This window comes from Cervus elaphus, chromosome 5 (genome assembly GCF_910594005.1).
Source record: "Cervus elaphus chromosome 5, mCerEla1.1, whole genome shotgun sequence".
Lineage (NCBI taxonomy): Eukaryota > Metazoa > Chordata > Mammalia > Artiodactyla > Cervidae > Cervus > Cervus elaphus.
The window spans coordinates 35,328,457-35,342,562 of record NC_057819.1 but is presented as its reverse complement, the minus strand read 5'-3'; the positions used below and the strand labels follow the sequence as shown (position 1 = coordinate 35,342,562).

The following is a 14,106-nucleotide window of genomic DNA, read 5'->3' as shown; positions in this document are numbered from 1 at the left end:
TAGGAACCCACGAAGTCAGAGATATGCTACGCAGTACTCATATAAACAAAATTAAGACAATATTGTTTACAAGTGACAAGTATTGCAAGCTTTCACATTTTCTCCCAGTACTCAAAGCGTTTTTTCTTCTCCAGAACAAGTTTCTGCTGCAGTGAGTCCCTCTAGCAGTTTCGTGAACCTAGGAAAAGGAACGAAGACCAAACACATTCTTTCCAGTAAACAAATGGCAGGGCGAAGCAGGGAAGTTTGAACGGAAAGATCAAAAGGGATTTTTTTAATCTTCTGAGCGGCTGCATGAACTCCTTCTGTCCCTGGATCCGCGGTCCTTCACCCACCCAGCCACCCCCCCTCCGCTCCCCGAGCATGCCCTCTGCTCCGCTGCCCCCTCTGCCCCTTCTCCTGTCAAAGCTGTCAGCTGAGGTTTCCGGAGCGCACAGGACCCAGGGTCCCGGCGAAGGCAAAGCTCCAGCTGCGCCGAGAGCGTTCGGTTTCTTCAAGGCTGGTTTTGCTGGAGCCTGAAGTCCAATGATGCCCACGTTGATACTCAGGCTGGATTCGGTCGCTTCCACTGCCTCAGCTGACCCCAGCAGAAGCCCAATCCAGGGGGCGGCCCCGCACCTCCCTCGGAGCTGAAATGCAAAATCGTTACGTCAGATGGCAGGGGCGGGGCGCGCCCGGGTTGAGTGGCAGCCGCCCTTGCTCCGGGAGGAGGCGCGAGAATCAGCCTGGTTCAGTGACTGAGACAAACTGGTGGGGAGAGGAGCGGGTGCTGTCCACCGCGCTGTCGGTGCTGAACCTGGGACGCCCGCGGACCGGCTGCTCCCGCGGCTCCAGGCAACGCCCTCTCCCACCCTCCGTGCCGCCGGACCCTCTTCCCTAGCTGGACCCTATCAACTTGATAAAGGAGTGTGGTATCGGACGTGGGAGAGAGTCCTCCGTTTGCCACCTGGGCGCCCATTCAGGCGTGACTTCGGGGATTTCTATAGTTTCAGACCAAACTATTTCCCTCTTTTCCCAACTAAGATCATTTTTTAGTTTTTTTTTTAAATTATTTTTATTATTGTGATTTACATATCCACACTGGTTAGGAACCTTTCTGGGAGACTTTTTGACTCTGGAAATAAGGTAAGAAAAAGAATATTATTATACATTTTTACAAATGGGGGAGCAATGCCATACAAATATTTAAGAGCAAGTTATGATTATTTTTATAATTTGAAACGGGATAGTTGGTATTAATTGAAACAGCTATTTTAATAATTACTATTACAAGAACGTCTGTTGGTGATTAGGCACTGAATTCAAGAGAGGAAGTTGAGGGCTTTGTTTTTTATTTTTGTGAACTTAATGTCATTGTGTTACATCTTGCTTTATAAATATAAATTTTGTAGAGAAACACTTCTAGCATAGCTCAAAGGAAAGGAAATATTCGATGCAAGTCCTCAAATATGTTAGTAAATTATGTTAAATAAACCATCCAACAAGTTGTTTAAAACAAATACAACCTTAAAAAATATGTGAGTGGACTAATCTCTGATTAATCAATATTGCCTATGGTATCTAAATCATAGACCGCAAAGTGCAGAGCTTTCTTCACATTATTTTGTAGAGGAGGTGGCTAGAAGAGGACCATTTATACCATGCTGGGTTCATTTAGATGTGTTGTTATGCAGTAGATCCATATAAAACTTGTGAAACTTGGTCTCAAAATTGTGCACCCCAAGGTCATGTGTATTTCCAATTTGGGGGCTGTTTGTTCTGCTATTGACTAGTGAATGTCATCCCCCTCCACCCTCTCAGGTTAGAGGTGGATGTAAATGGGAAGCTCTGATTTAATAATACAGTATTAGCTTGTATTATAGTCGCTACTGCTGTTGGTAATTTGAATGCAACTGGGAAGCGTGGGCTGGGAAAATGTCTCGCTATTTCAGCAATGTTTAACCTCTTGCATGCTTAACAGAGAGCTTTTCTCTACTTAGGAGATTTTCTTTTGAAGCTACATTCCTTTTGTGAATTGACAGTGTGTTTTGGGTGTTTATGGAGGAAGAATTCAGTGCAGAAAACCACTCAACAGTACTTCTCATAGTGAAGAATTATTAAATGATAGAAGTTAGCTGGTGTTCTGTGTGTTTCTATTACTATTTATGACTTTTTTGCTAGGCAAGATGATTTGTCTGATAAGTAATATTATGTCCTTTCATTTATGTCATTAATGACATTAGATCAATTATAAATGATGACTGGCAAAACATGGGAAGAAGGTTTTTTACATTTCAGGAAGAGAGTTCAGGTGGCAACTAGATGTCCTTTATTAATAGGAATGGGTAAAATATGAGTTGTTTCAGATGATAAATTTTGTTCAACTCACTAAGGCTATGTTTTTCAGCAACTAAAAGTACACTAAGTTTAAAAATTTGTGTGGTTTAATTATCATAAAAATTTCTACTCTAGTTGCATTATGTGTCCTAAGATAAACTTTAGGTTTAGAGTTTATTATTTAAAATAATTCCTTTGGGTAGATTTTTCATCTTATTAATAGCACAGTCCTACATGAGAGTGATTGTTACAAGAAATGGATATTATTTCAAGCACTAGAGGTCAAATGTAAATTCTTTAGCTGTTCTCAGGTTTTACCTAAGCAGATGTTTTTTGTAAGATTCCCATCAGTCATGCTATCTTACATCAAAGCGGTAGAAAATTTTAAGAACTAAGCAGCTAGAAAATCAAACTATGATCTCTGGAACACTGGGCCATGAAGCTTATACCAAACAGCCTCTTTAATTACATAGAGTATCATTCTTCTCTTCTGTACATTTTGACATTTTCTTCTTTAAAGCTTGGTATAAATAGTCAGACAGTGTAATTTTAAACAGAATAATGGCTTTAATTTTTTTTTTTAGTTTTATTTATTGCACTGAAGCATAAACATATTTTTTAATTTTATAACTTAGTTTAAAAGTAGCAACATATACAAACACCATATTCACCCAAGTAAGTATCTCATTGACTTATTTGTCCATAAAGTTTTCCAAGATGTATGTCTTTGTTTGGGTAGAAATAGTAAAGCTTGAACTGCCAGTGTCTAGCATTCTTTTAGATGAAGTTTAGAGTTGTCAAAATGAGATGATGAGACACTAAAATCAAAATGTGTTATTGGAAATAATGAGACTACTGGGGTAGGTTCAGTGAGACTGCAAATTTAAAATATGAGAAACATTTTGTACTGATTTTCCTACATTTAGCTTTTATATATTCTGAAGTGAGGTAAAATTAGCTGACCATAATAAGCCCCAAATTAGCACAAAAGAGATACCATTTGGATACAGAATGCAGTTCTAACTGTAAACAAGTAAAATTGTCAACTTTGAGGACTTCTATTAAAAATACTCACATGTGGTGGTCCTTCAATAAATATTTGCTCCATAAAGAAATGACCATATTTTGGAATTAAAACCTGTCCATATGAAATTCAAGGGGCTAGCCAATACCATAACAACAGATACTCTGTTAGTCATTAATTCATTTCATTTCATAGATATTGCAAATGTATAAAGAGCTTTCTACTTCAAGATAATGACCTTTTACAAATTATGGAAAGTATGCAAATTATTGAAATAGTTTAATGTCATGTGATATGTTCAAATAGTTGCCTTTCTTGTTCTTCAATTTCTTAAGGCAAATTGATCTGGATGAAAAGTAAACAAATAATATTGCCAGATAGGTGTCTTGTTTCCTTGCAAATATGATTAATAACTATGTATGTTTGGGGGGATTCAAGACAATGGTGAAATAACTTGGATTTAATCAAGGCTACATATTATTTTTCTTAAAAAGTTATTGACACATACAATAGAAAAATCAAAAAGTAGTAAATCTGAAGTATGATATAAAGTTTAGATAGTTGACTTCTTAAAAGTAACATAAGCTATTAAGTAACTTATGAATTATAATTATTATTTGGTAGTTTATTGAAAATTTTCTCTCTGTGATGGCCAGATTTCATGTTAAATACTCTTTCATCCATGAAACCAAATACTTTAAGTAATATGTTCCTTTTAATCCTTCATATTTGCCCCAAATTAACATACTATCTCTAGTATATTTTAACTTACTATGTAATAGACTTTATATACGTAATGTAGTATGCTTGATAACATATATATATTATACTCTGTAATAAGTTCATAAGACTCTTAAGAACTAATAAGCTACTAAAGTACTTCCTGTTGTTAACATCATTCTAACAGCCATGTGACCAATTATTTTGTACGAAATGAACTTAATCACCTTCTCCAACACCTCCAAAATCCTTCAGGCTTAGTCTACTTAAGGTGAGCTATAGGGTCCCTTGTGGAAAATCCCAGTTTGCTTGTTAAATTGGTCACCACACAACAAAACAATTGGTCTCTTTCTTCCTAATCACCTTGGTATTGAAGCAGTTGATATTTTCTATTATGAGATAAACTATGAGATAAGATAGTGTTTTTGATACATTCAGAATTCTAATGAGTTTTAATATGGATTTTCTGAAACAAGAATGAAGCAATCATATAGCACTCTTAATGAGTATATGCATGTTATATACATGTGCTATATATTTGTATATATGTGTGTGTGTATAAATATATATATGTTATTGATCTATCTGTCTAGGTAAAGTCTGCTGTACCATAAACCAGTGGGACTGATCTGGAACTTGCAAGCTCAAGAAATGCTACTTAATATAAAAATAATTTACATACTAAGCTACAATGCAACATATACTTTTTGGTGATGAAACTAGTTTTTAATTATTGTTATTTTAAAAATTTGTTTAGGCTAGTAAGCTTGAGCACACACAAGTTTTTTTTTGCTTTGTTTTTGCCATGAACATGTCATTCGGAAGCTCTCTGAATGACTGATTGGCAAGGGAAAGGACAATTGGAAGCAAAACTTTGCCAAGGATAAGTAGCAGAATGAATGTGTACATAATGAAGATATTATTGTGCTGCACTGATTCTGCACAAAGTATGGTTAATGATAAATGATTTGCAAATTATAATCTCTAGAAGAGACACATGAGGTTCACTTAGTATACATCTACAAATACTTTGCTTAGTGTGTTCATTTGCACAATACAGAGGAATATTATTTCAACTCAAATTGGTTCATAGCACTTCTAACAATTCTAAAACACAATGCAGAGGAATATTATTCCAACTCAAATTGGTTCATAGCACTTTTAACAATTCTAAAACACAATGCAGAAGAGTTGAAAACACTTTTTGTTCATTGAGTTTTATTTAAATATATTCATCATAATTGACAATTAAGAGGAACTTACTTCAGTGATATATTTTTTTCTGCTCAAGTAACACCAAGGTACCAATTAAAACACGCAGAGTAGCAATTAAAACATAAGTCTGAATTGTATTCCCCAAAGATGATGATGAAATGAAAATAATTTTCCTTTCCACTTTCACCAAAAACATTAGACAGTGTTTTAATGACCAGCAAGGCCTTATTTTTTCTAGTTTCTAAAGTCTTCAAAGTAAAAGTCCTTATACACATAAAGTGACAAATGCCCCCTGCCCTTTGGAGTTATGTGCCCCTTTTTCTCAAAGCCACAGGTTTTGTTGTGGTCTTGGAGTCAACTGAACTCTGGATTACCTCATTTAAGAGTAAGGAAGTGGTCCCATTAATCTTTCTAAAGAAAGAGGGCCAGTGAGCTACTACTAGTAAGCACTTTTTTGCTGCTCGTGATAAATAACTTATTGATACCTGAGCATATGGTCTGTGAACCTTGATTTGCCTGTACAAGAAGAGGAATAATATAGAAAAAAGATGCTATTTAAGGTATTAATATGTATACATACACATTTTATTCATATTAGGTTAATTTATCCATATTAAGTCATTTTCCTTTTACATGACTATGTAGATTTTCTATTATCTTCATTTTAGATAAGAGAAAGCAGACACACAGGTCAAAACTTTCTACTTCTTCAGCCCATAGTCACACAATTAAGAATAGATGGATTAGGCAACTGAGCTTAGCTCACCCATTTTGCTTCTACTGTCCACTTTTATCACCTCTGTTTAAGTCAGGTATTCAAATGGGTGTGTCATTTAAACCTAGACTTTTTTTTTTGTTACTTTCTTTACTAAATGTGAATGCTAATTTTCCCTCTTGCCCCATCTTTCCCTTAATTATTAAGTTTTGTTGAAATAATTTTATGTCATATATTCTTTGGGTTTCCCAGGTGGCACTAGCAGTAAAGAACCTGTTTGCCAATGCAGGAGATGTAAAAGACATGAGTTCGATCCCTAGGTTGGGAAGATCCCCTGGAGGAGGGCATGGCAACCCATTCCAGTATTCTTGCCTGGAAAAATCCCGTGGACAGAGGAGCCCAGTGGGATACAGTTCATAGGTCACAAAGAGTTGGACACGACTGAAACTAGTTAGCACAGCATAGCACATATATTCTTTAGTATACAAACTTTAGAATTTATATCAAAAATCTTAAGGAGCTTTTCCTCTGTATTTAATGTTAGAGGTCCTACATTACTTAATCTCATAGACCATAATATTAGGAAACAATATTTCCCTTTATATCTCAAATAGAATAAGAAACAGTATAACAGAGTAATTTCCAAAGAGTTCATGTTTTTTTGGTTTATTTGTTTCATTCTCTAAAAAGTCCTCCTAGATATCAAGTTCAATTCCAAATACATCTTGAACTAAACTTCAAGCAATGCAACTTGTGTTATAAAACACTGCTCACATTTAAACCTTCAGGCTAGTTAGCTGCTAATATTTCCGTCTATGAGATGAAATGATCAAAATAATATTAGTAGTTTCAAAGCATAATACAAAGAGAGGTAGTTTAAGTGGGCTATTGAAAACTTAGGAAACAGTCAGTACTTTATTCTATTGTTTCTTCTATTTGAGGTATTAATACAAAGGGAAGTGTTGGCTGGTAATTGATGTTCTTTGCTTTCACATGGCATTTAGGTTGACTGAGTAGAAGAGGTGAGAGCTGGTGGCAGTAATAACAACACAGCTCCCAGGAGAGCCGCACAGTTGCGTCAGAGCCCCTGGTGAATCCTCATTATCTGAGTTTTGGGTTGTCCTTATTAAGTGGATCCCAAAGGAGATGGAAAAGTTTGATTTGTGGAAAAGTTTAACTTGAATGTGGAAAAGTTTAACTTGAAAGTGGAAAATTTTATAGGGCTTTTATTAAATATGTTATGTGTTGATTAACGATACTCAGAATTTTACTTTTGAAATGAAGCCTGGTGTAAAAGTTTTTAATCTTGAAATTTCTGCACCATTTTGCATACTATTCACTGTTCCTCATTCTTACTAGAGCCCTGCAGGAGGCTCATTCATTATAACAGCTATAGTCATTCTCCCTTCGTAGATAACTTCCAAATCCATGACTCTGGCCCACATTTGAACTCCACAAATGTATTTACAAAGTGTCTGCTAGATATTTTAACTCTGATTTTATGATGACAGGACAAACTCCACAAACTCATCATCTCATCCTCACCATGGTCCACGAGCCTATTTCTACCTGTCAGTTAGTGACACACTTTTTCCATTCACCTAGGCCTGGGATTTTGTACACCTTTTAAACTTGCATCATTATTGTTATATTGTGTTATATATATAACACATCATTGTGTTATATATATGTTTTGACTTTTTTATCCCCCTTTTGGCGTGTAACTTTATCTAATGCATGTAACTTTTCTCAATTTTCTATTCTTTTTTCACTTTTACCTTGACCCAGACTGTCCCATGTCAACCAGAATTTTATTTTTACATTTTCTACATTGATCTTACTAATTCCTGGTTCTTCCTGTAGTGATAACAATTCATGATTGTAATGGCAAAGTAACATTTTTGATGACTTGTAGCATGCCATGCATTTGTTAGGTATTTATAAACATCATTCTATTTTATATTCACAACAGCTTAACAGGTAGATATTGGGAGACCAAAGCTTTAGGAGTTATGCAGCCCATGGAGCTAGGACTCAGACCAAGTTCTGTCTGAAGCAGCTGCATGATCATAACCATTATCCTCTGCAGATACAGACTTCTTACCTCTTTGAGATTCCTCTTGATTAAAGTAAGCTTTCAAATGTGGCTGCATTCTGAAATCGTCAGTGGATCTCTGATTTTTACTGTATTAAGTTGAAATTCTCTGTTTGTTTTTAAGATTCTTCTAATTGACTCTACACTCTGCAAGCAAAACTGATTTTCAGTTCTCTCATATGTGCAATGCATATTTGTAAAACAGAGATAGGTCAACATATAAAGCATGGGCCTTACCTGGGCTATTGTATTTTCAGAATTCCAGCTTTCAGAATTCCCACTCCTGTATCCAGCCAAGTTTTCTCATGATCTAAGAGTGTATTATGCTCATGTGTACTTTTCAGCCTCTGGTTTTTGTTGTAACAAATGGCTTGTCCCTGTCACCCTGGATATCACTAAGATTCTCTCAAAGCCTCCGTGTGTCACAAGTCTGGATACAGGCGAGCTGGGTCTTTTGTTTAGGATCTCACATCAAGTTTTCATCCAGGGCTAGACTCTTATTTGAGGCTCAGCTTCCTCCTCCAGGCTGTAGGTTGGATTTATTTCTTTGCAGCTCAGAACTCATGGAAGATGGTTTCTTCAAAGCCAGAAAAGAACTCACTGACTTTTTGGTCTGACCTCCAGAATTGCTTTTCTTTAAAAGAAACCTCATTAGATCAGGTTCAGCGAGAATAATCTGCGTTTTTTAGAAAGACTAATCTCCTTTTTGACATACATAAAGTGAACTGATTTAAAACCTTACTTGCTTCTTAAGATCTGTTCTCTTTACCATAGACTGTAACAACCAAAAGAGCACTATCACATAACCTTTGCCATATTCTGTTGGTCAAAATCATGATAAAGGCTATGCTTACACATAAGTTGAGGTGCTTATGCACAAATGTGGGTCACTGGGATTCATGTTAGATTTCTGTCTACTGTATCGGGTTAAAGTTTGAATTGAACTTTAGAATCTTTTTTCATCACTATAGTGCCTCTGAGTCATTCTTTCTCCTCTCCAGCATTTATGACCTAGATTTTATGCAGTGTACGGTTTGGCATTCTATCCAATTAACTTTAAGCTATTTTTAAAGGAAGAAGCTTAGGAGTTCCTTCCATGTGTATAAAACTTTGTGGTTTACAATTATTTCATATACATATTATTATTTAATGTTCATTGAAGTTACTACATTTTTATATTTGCTTCAGTTAGGTAGTGCTCTCATACATGTAAGATTATAATAAATTTGTAGAGTATTTTATACGTGTAAAACTGTTAAGGAATTATGCTCATGGATTAGTTAATGTTTTTAGATTTTAGATTTTGGTAATCTGCTTTGTTTTAATGTTTTTGTATTTGATCCTTGACTACTTGAAAAACCACACAAAGGATTTTTTATTATTATCCTTTTTCATGCAACATCAAGCATAGACCTTCCCATGAAAATAAGGAATTTATATTTAATATTATGCTCTATGGATGATAATGACGTTGTGTAAAAGGTGAAAATATGTAAGCTTTCTATTTAGAAAAAAAATACAAGAAATATATTTTATCTTCAGTTTGAGAGAGAAATTTCACAATTTAAGAGAATGTTGTTTTAAAAGAATGTCACACGTATGATATTATTAATTTTGTTTTTGCTTATTTGGTCTAATTATAGGTAAATAATTGCACAGTTACTTTTACTATCATTAATTATATAGAAACATTTCATTGAATTTATACCTTTTATAGTTTATATACAATTAAGGTAATTTTATTTTGACAAAAGCTAAAAAACTTATGTATAAATTCAGCTTTTAATTTTAATATAATAATTATTTTTAAACAGATCATATATATTATAAAATAAACTATTAATTCAGTATGGACAAAGTTCCTATTGTGTTTCAGATTCCCTTTCAGCTGCTAAAGGTTAAGCAGAAATGAGAGAGAAAGAGTTCCCAACTCTTTTCTTTCTGTGGGAAGGTAGATGATAGGCAAACCAATAAAGACAAAGGATAATCTCTGGTATTGATCAGTGTTATGGTAAAAAGGAGAATAGGGAAAGGATTGCTAAGGGGTGAGGGTGCTGCCGAAAACAGGGGTCATCATAGGAGCCAACTCTGCTGTTCAAAGGTATTCATTAAGTAGTTTCTTACAAGTTGACATTGCTTAAGGCTATTGTGAGTAATACTGCAATGAACATGGGTATACACATATATTTTTCAATTATTTTAGATAAATGCCCAGAAATAGGATTGTTGTGTCATGGGATTTTATTTAAAAATTTTTAAGAAGCCTCCAGATTGTTTTTCAAAGTGACTGCACCAATTTCAATTTCTCTCAACAGTGCGCAAGGGTTAACCATTTCTCCACATCCTCCTTAGGACCCGTTATTTGTACTCTTTTTGATAGTAGCTATGAGAGAAGGTGTGAGGTGATTTCCTTGTGGTTTTGATTGCATTTCCCTGGTGATTAGTGATGTTGAGCATGTCATCTATGTATGTACCTCTTGGTCATTTAAGTATCTTCTTTGGAATATCTTTCATTTTTTAAAATTGAAATACGGTTAATTTACAATGATGTATTAGTTTCAGGCATACAATGATTCATATATATGTGTATATACATATACACACACACATATATATGTATATATATTCTTTCTCAGATACTTTACCCCTACAGGTTTAATACAAAACATTGAGCATAGTTTCCTGTGCTATATAGTAGGAACTTTCTGTTTATCTATTTTTCATATGTCAGTGTGAATATGGTAATCCCTAACTCCTAATTTATCTCTCCCCTCCTTTTCCCTTTGTATTTTCTACGTCTGTGTTTTAATGGTTTGTAAATGAATTCATTTGCATCTTTTTTCTTAGATTACATATAAGTGATATCATATGGTATTTATCTTTGTCTGTCTGACTTACTTCACTTAGTATGACAGTCTCTAGGTTTATGCATGTTGCTACCAGTGGCATGATTTCCCTGGTTTTTTTTTTTTTACGGCTGACTAATATTCCATTTTATACATGTGTCATATCTTCTTTATCCAGTCATCTGTCAATGGATATTTAGGTTGCTACCATGCCTTGGCTATTTGTAGATAGTGCTGCCGTGTGCAATGGGGTGCATGTATCCTTCCAAATTATACTTTTTTTCTTTCTGGATATGTGCCCAGGGATGAGATTGTAGGACCATATGGTAACTCTTCTTTTAGTTTTTAAGGAACTGCCATACAGTTCTTTATAGCGGCTACATCAATTTACATTCCCACCAATAACCTAGGTGGGAGGGTTCCTTTCTCATTCTTAATGTCAAATGATAGGCAAAAACCCAAAGATTGACATCATGAAAAAAATTGTATTCTTTTTATTTGTGATTTTCTCACTAATGAAAATTAGTCTCCCCCTATTTGGTACGACAGTATATTTAAACTGTCACATAGATTAATTTTTCTTTCCACTTTTAAACATGTTATGCAGAATGTGTTGCATCTAAATTCTAGACTTTAAGTTGATCCAAAAATTAGTTTGTATTCTTTGTGCGTTGTATAGTTTATTTGTTCAAAATTTCACATTCTTTCATAGGAACTTAAGTGTTGTGAAATCTGTGTTCCTTTGAAGCAGTGATCCAGTGGGCTGGTATTTCTATCAAATGATCCTTTATCCCAGACACTATGGCATTATTAAGGAAAGAGACATGCTTAAAATGCCTTTGGGGTTTGTGCACATGCTTGAGAAACCACAGTATTTATTAGTTATTATGTAATTGTGTTCTTTTTACCAAAAAGTGTGACATCATGGAACCATGTAAGGAAAAAGCAAAAGAAAACAAATGCAATAAAAACACACATATAACTTAATAAAATAAATGCAACAATTGGATGCACAATATCTCAATTCTATAGCAGAGTTGCAAAAAATAGTATATTTACAAAAAAGTAAGGCTTAAAAGAACTTGCACAAACTGCACCAATGCTTTGCTTGACTTATTTTCTTTGGTGAGATTGCTCATGAAGCTGTAATTAATTGAGCTAAACAAAGTAAAGAGGAAAGTTTCTAGAAAATGCTTTGCATTTTAATTTTACATATTTACAATTCATGGCAACTGCAATTTCAAATAATTATCCTCTACCTGTGTTTATTTTCTTTTGGCAAATGTCCTCTTTCCCAGGTTTCCTGAAGCCTGAGTAACGGAAAAGTCTTTCAGAGCTTGTTTCTCTGTCTTTGCACAAATAGTACAGCTTAATTGGTAATGTCTGGAGTAGAAGTGTGTACCCAGCTGTGAAAATGGCTCCAGATGCTAGCACTCAACTGGACATCTCGTTAATTATATATGTTTTGTTGAACATTTTAGTTAGGTTAACAACTGTCTGAAAATCAGCAGAGGGAGCTCAAGAAGGCGTTAAGGAGATTTTGATATTAATTTTCTAATGTCATTGTGTATACTCAGTCACTCAGTTGTGTCCCACTCTTTGCAACCCCATGGACTGTAGCCCACTGGCTCCACTGTCCATGGAATTTTCCAGACAAGAGTACTGGAGTGGGTTGCCATTTCCTACTCCAGGGAATCTTCTGGACCCTGGATTGAAACCATGTCTCTGGAGTCTTCTGCACTGGCAGGCGGATTCTTTATCACTGTGCCACCCGGGAAGCTATGGTTTTCTTCAAAACAGTCTTCTTCACATTTGGGAAATAAAGACAGTTTTAAGTGCAGAGTAATCTTTTTGAAGTTGGGAAATTTACAGTTATTTAAATAATTAAATAAAAAAATTATCTCTAAATTTTTTTGTTCTGTTTATTACAGAAGGTTAATTGGTATGATTTCTAAAATACTGGAACATAGGGAGAACCCTGACCTCATCTCCAGGCTTTTACTGCATCAGGTTTTAGATCTTAGTTCAGGGGTCTTGACCCAGGAGCAAGAATACGGACTCTAGAGGCCTAGTTTTCAAGGGACTTTTATAAAACACATAGTCTTAAATTAAATCTGTAATAGTCCTATGAATATGGCAGGCATTATCCTACAATTTTACTGGTTTTCTTAAATATACTGGACTTTGTTCCAACCCAGCACTTGTAACATCATCCTCCCAAACGTGTAAAACCTGGCACGAAGTTAAAGGACATGGGTATCCAGAAAACCTTAAAACAGATCTGATATTTTCAGTTAGCAAATTCATACCAAGAGACATGCCCCATATTTATGTATTTTATAAATTTGATAGTAGAAAGTATTTCAGGCTGTTTTTGAGTGGGACTACTTTAGATGATATTTCAAAGTTATGCTGAAATATAAAAATTTCTAATTTTTTTTTAATTAGAATTCAATATTTTCTATGCATCAAAGAGTATTAAATATACCCCAAGGCTTAAGTTGGAAACCTATCATGTTGTAAGAATGAGCTATTACATAGAAGCATTCTTAAAAATATTGCAGCATTCTATTAAAATTCTACTCTATTAAAGCAACACTTTATTGGCCTGGTGTGCTGCAGTCCTTGGGGTTGCAAAGAGTCAGACACGGCTGAGGGACTGAACTGAGCTGAACTGAAATAAAATTCCTGATTTAATACTAAATTAATATATTCTTTCATTGTCTGATGACATTTTAATAGCTAGTTGCCTTATTCTATAGGATATTTAAATTTACTGGTAGCCTATATAAAATTATTAAATTTGCTATTTACTACTTATAAATTAACAATTTTCTTTGCTTGTCATGCAATTTTTATATGAACATTAAATAATCTATAAACTCTTGTTATGTATATTTGAAACCCATCAAAATATTTTATTGTTATAAAATTTTCCCTGAGTTTAAATTACTTGATCACTCTTGAGATTACAGATATCTATGCCATTATATTTTCTAAAGTATTCTAAGATATTACATCAATACATTTAGGCTAGTAATGCTTGGGATATTTAACCATAGTGTGGTGTGTTATGATTTTCTTAAATTAATAGTGAAAATTGAGTTTTCCAGATTTTTATTTATGTTTGCTTATTAACTCATGTGATTTAATATGTTTCTTAGAAATAATTCTA

At 34.5% G+C, this 14,106-nt stretch overlaps 1 protein-coding gene across 4 annotated transcripts in view; it reads left to right on the top strand.

Moving 5' to 3' along the window:
* Nucleotides 1-720: 720 nt before the first annotated feature.
* FSTL5 (follistatin like 5) overlaps nucleotides 721-14,106 on the top strand; it is an 864,807-nt gene continuing 851,421 nt past the window's right edge. For all 4 annotated transcript variants that reach the window (XM_043902330.1, XM_043902328.1, XM_043902329.1 and 1 more), the window contains exon 1: nucleotides 721-1,125. The gene's annotated coding sequence lies outside the window, so the exon portion shown is untranslated. The remainder of the gene's footprint in view (nucleotides 1,126-14,106) is intronic.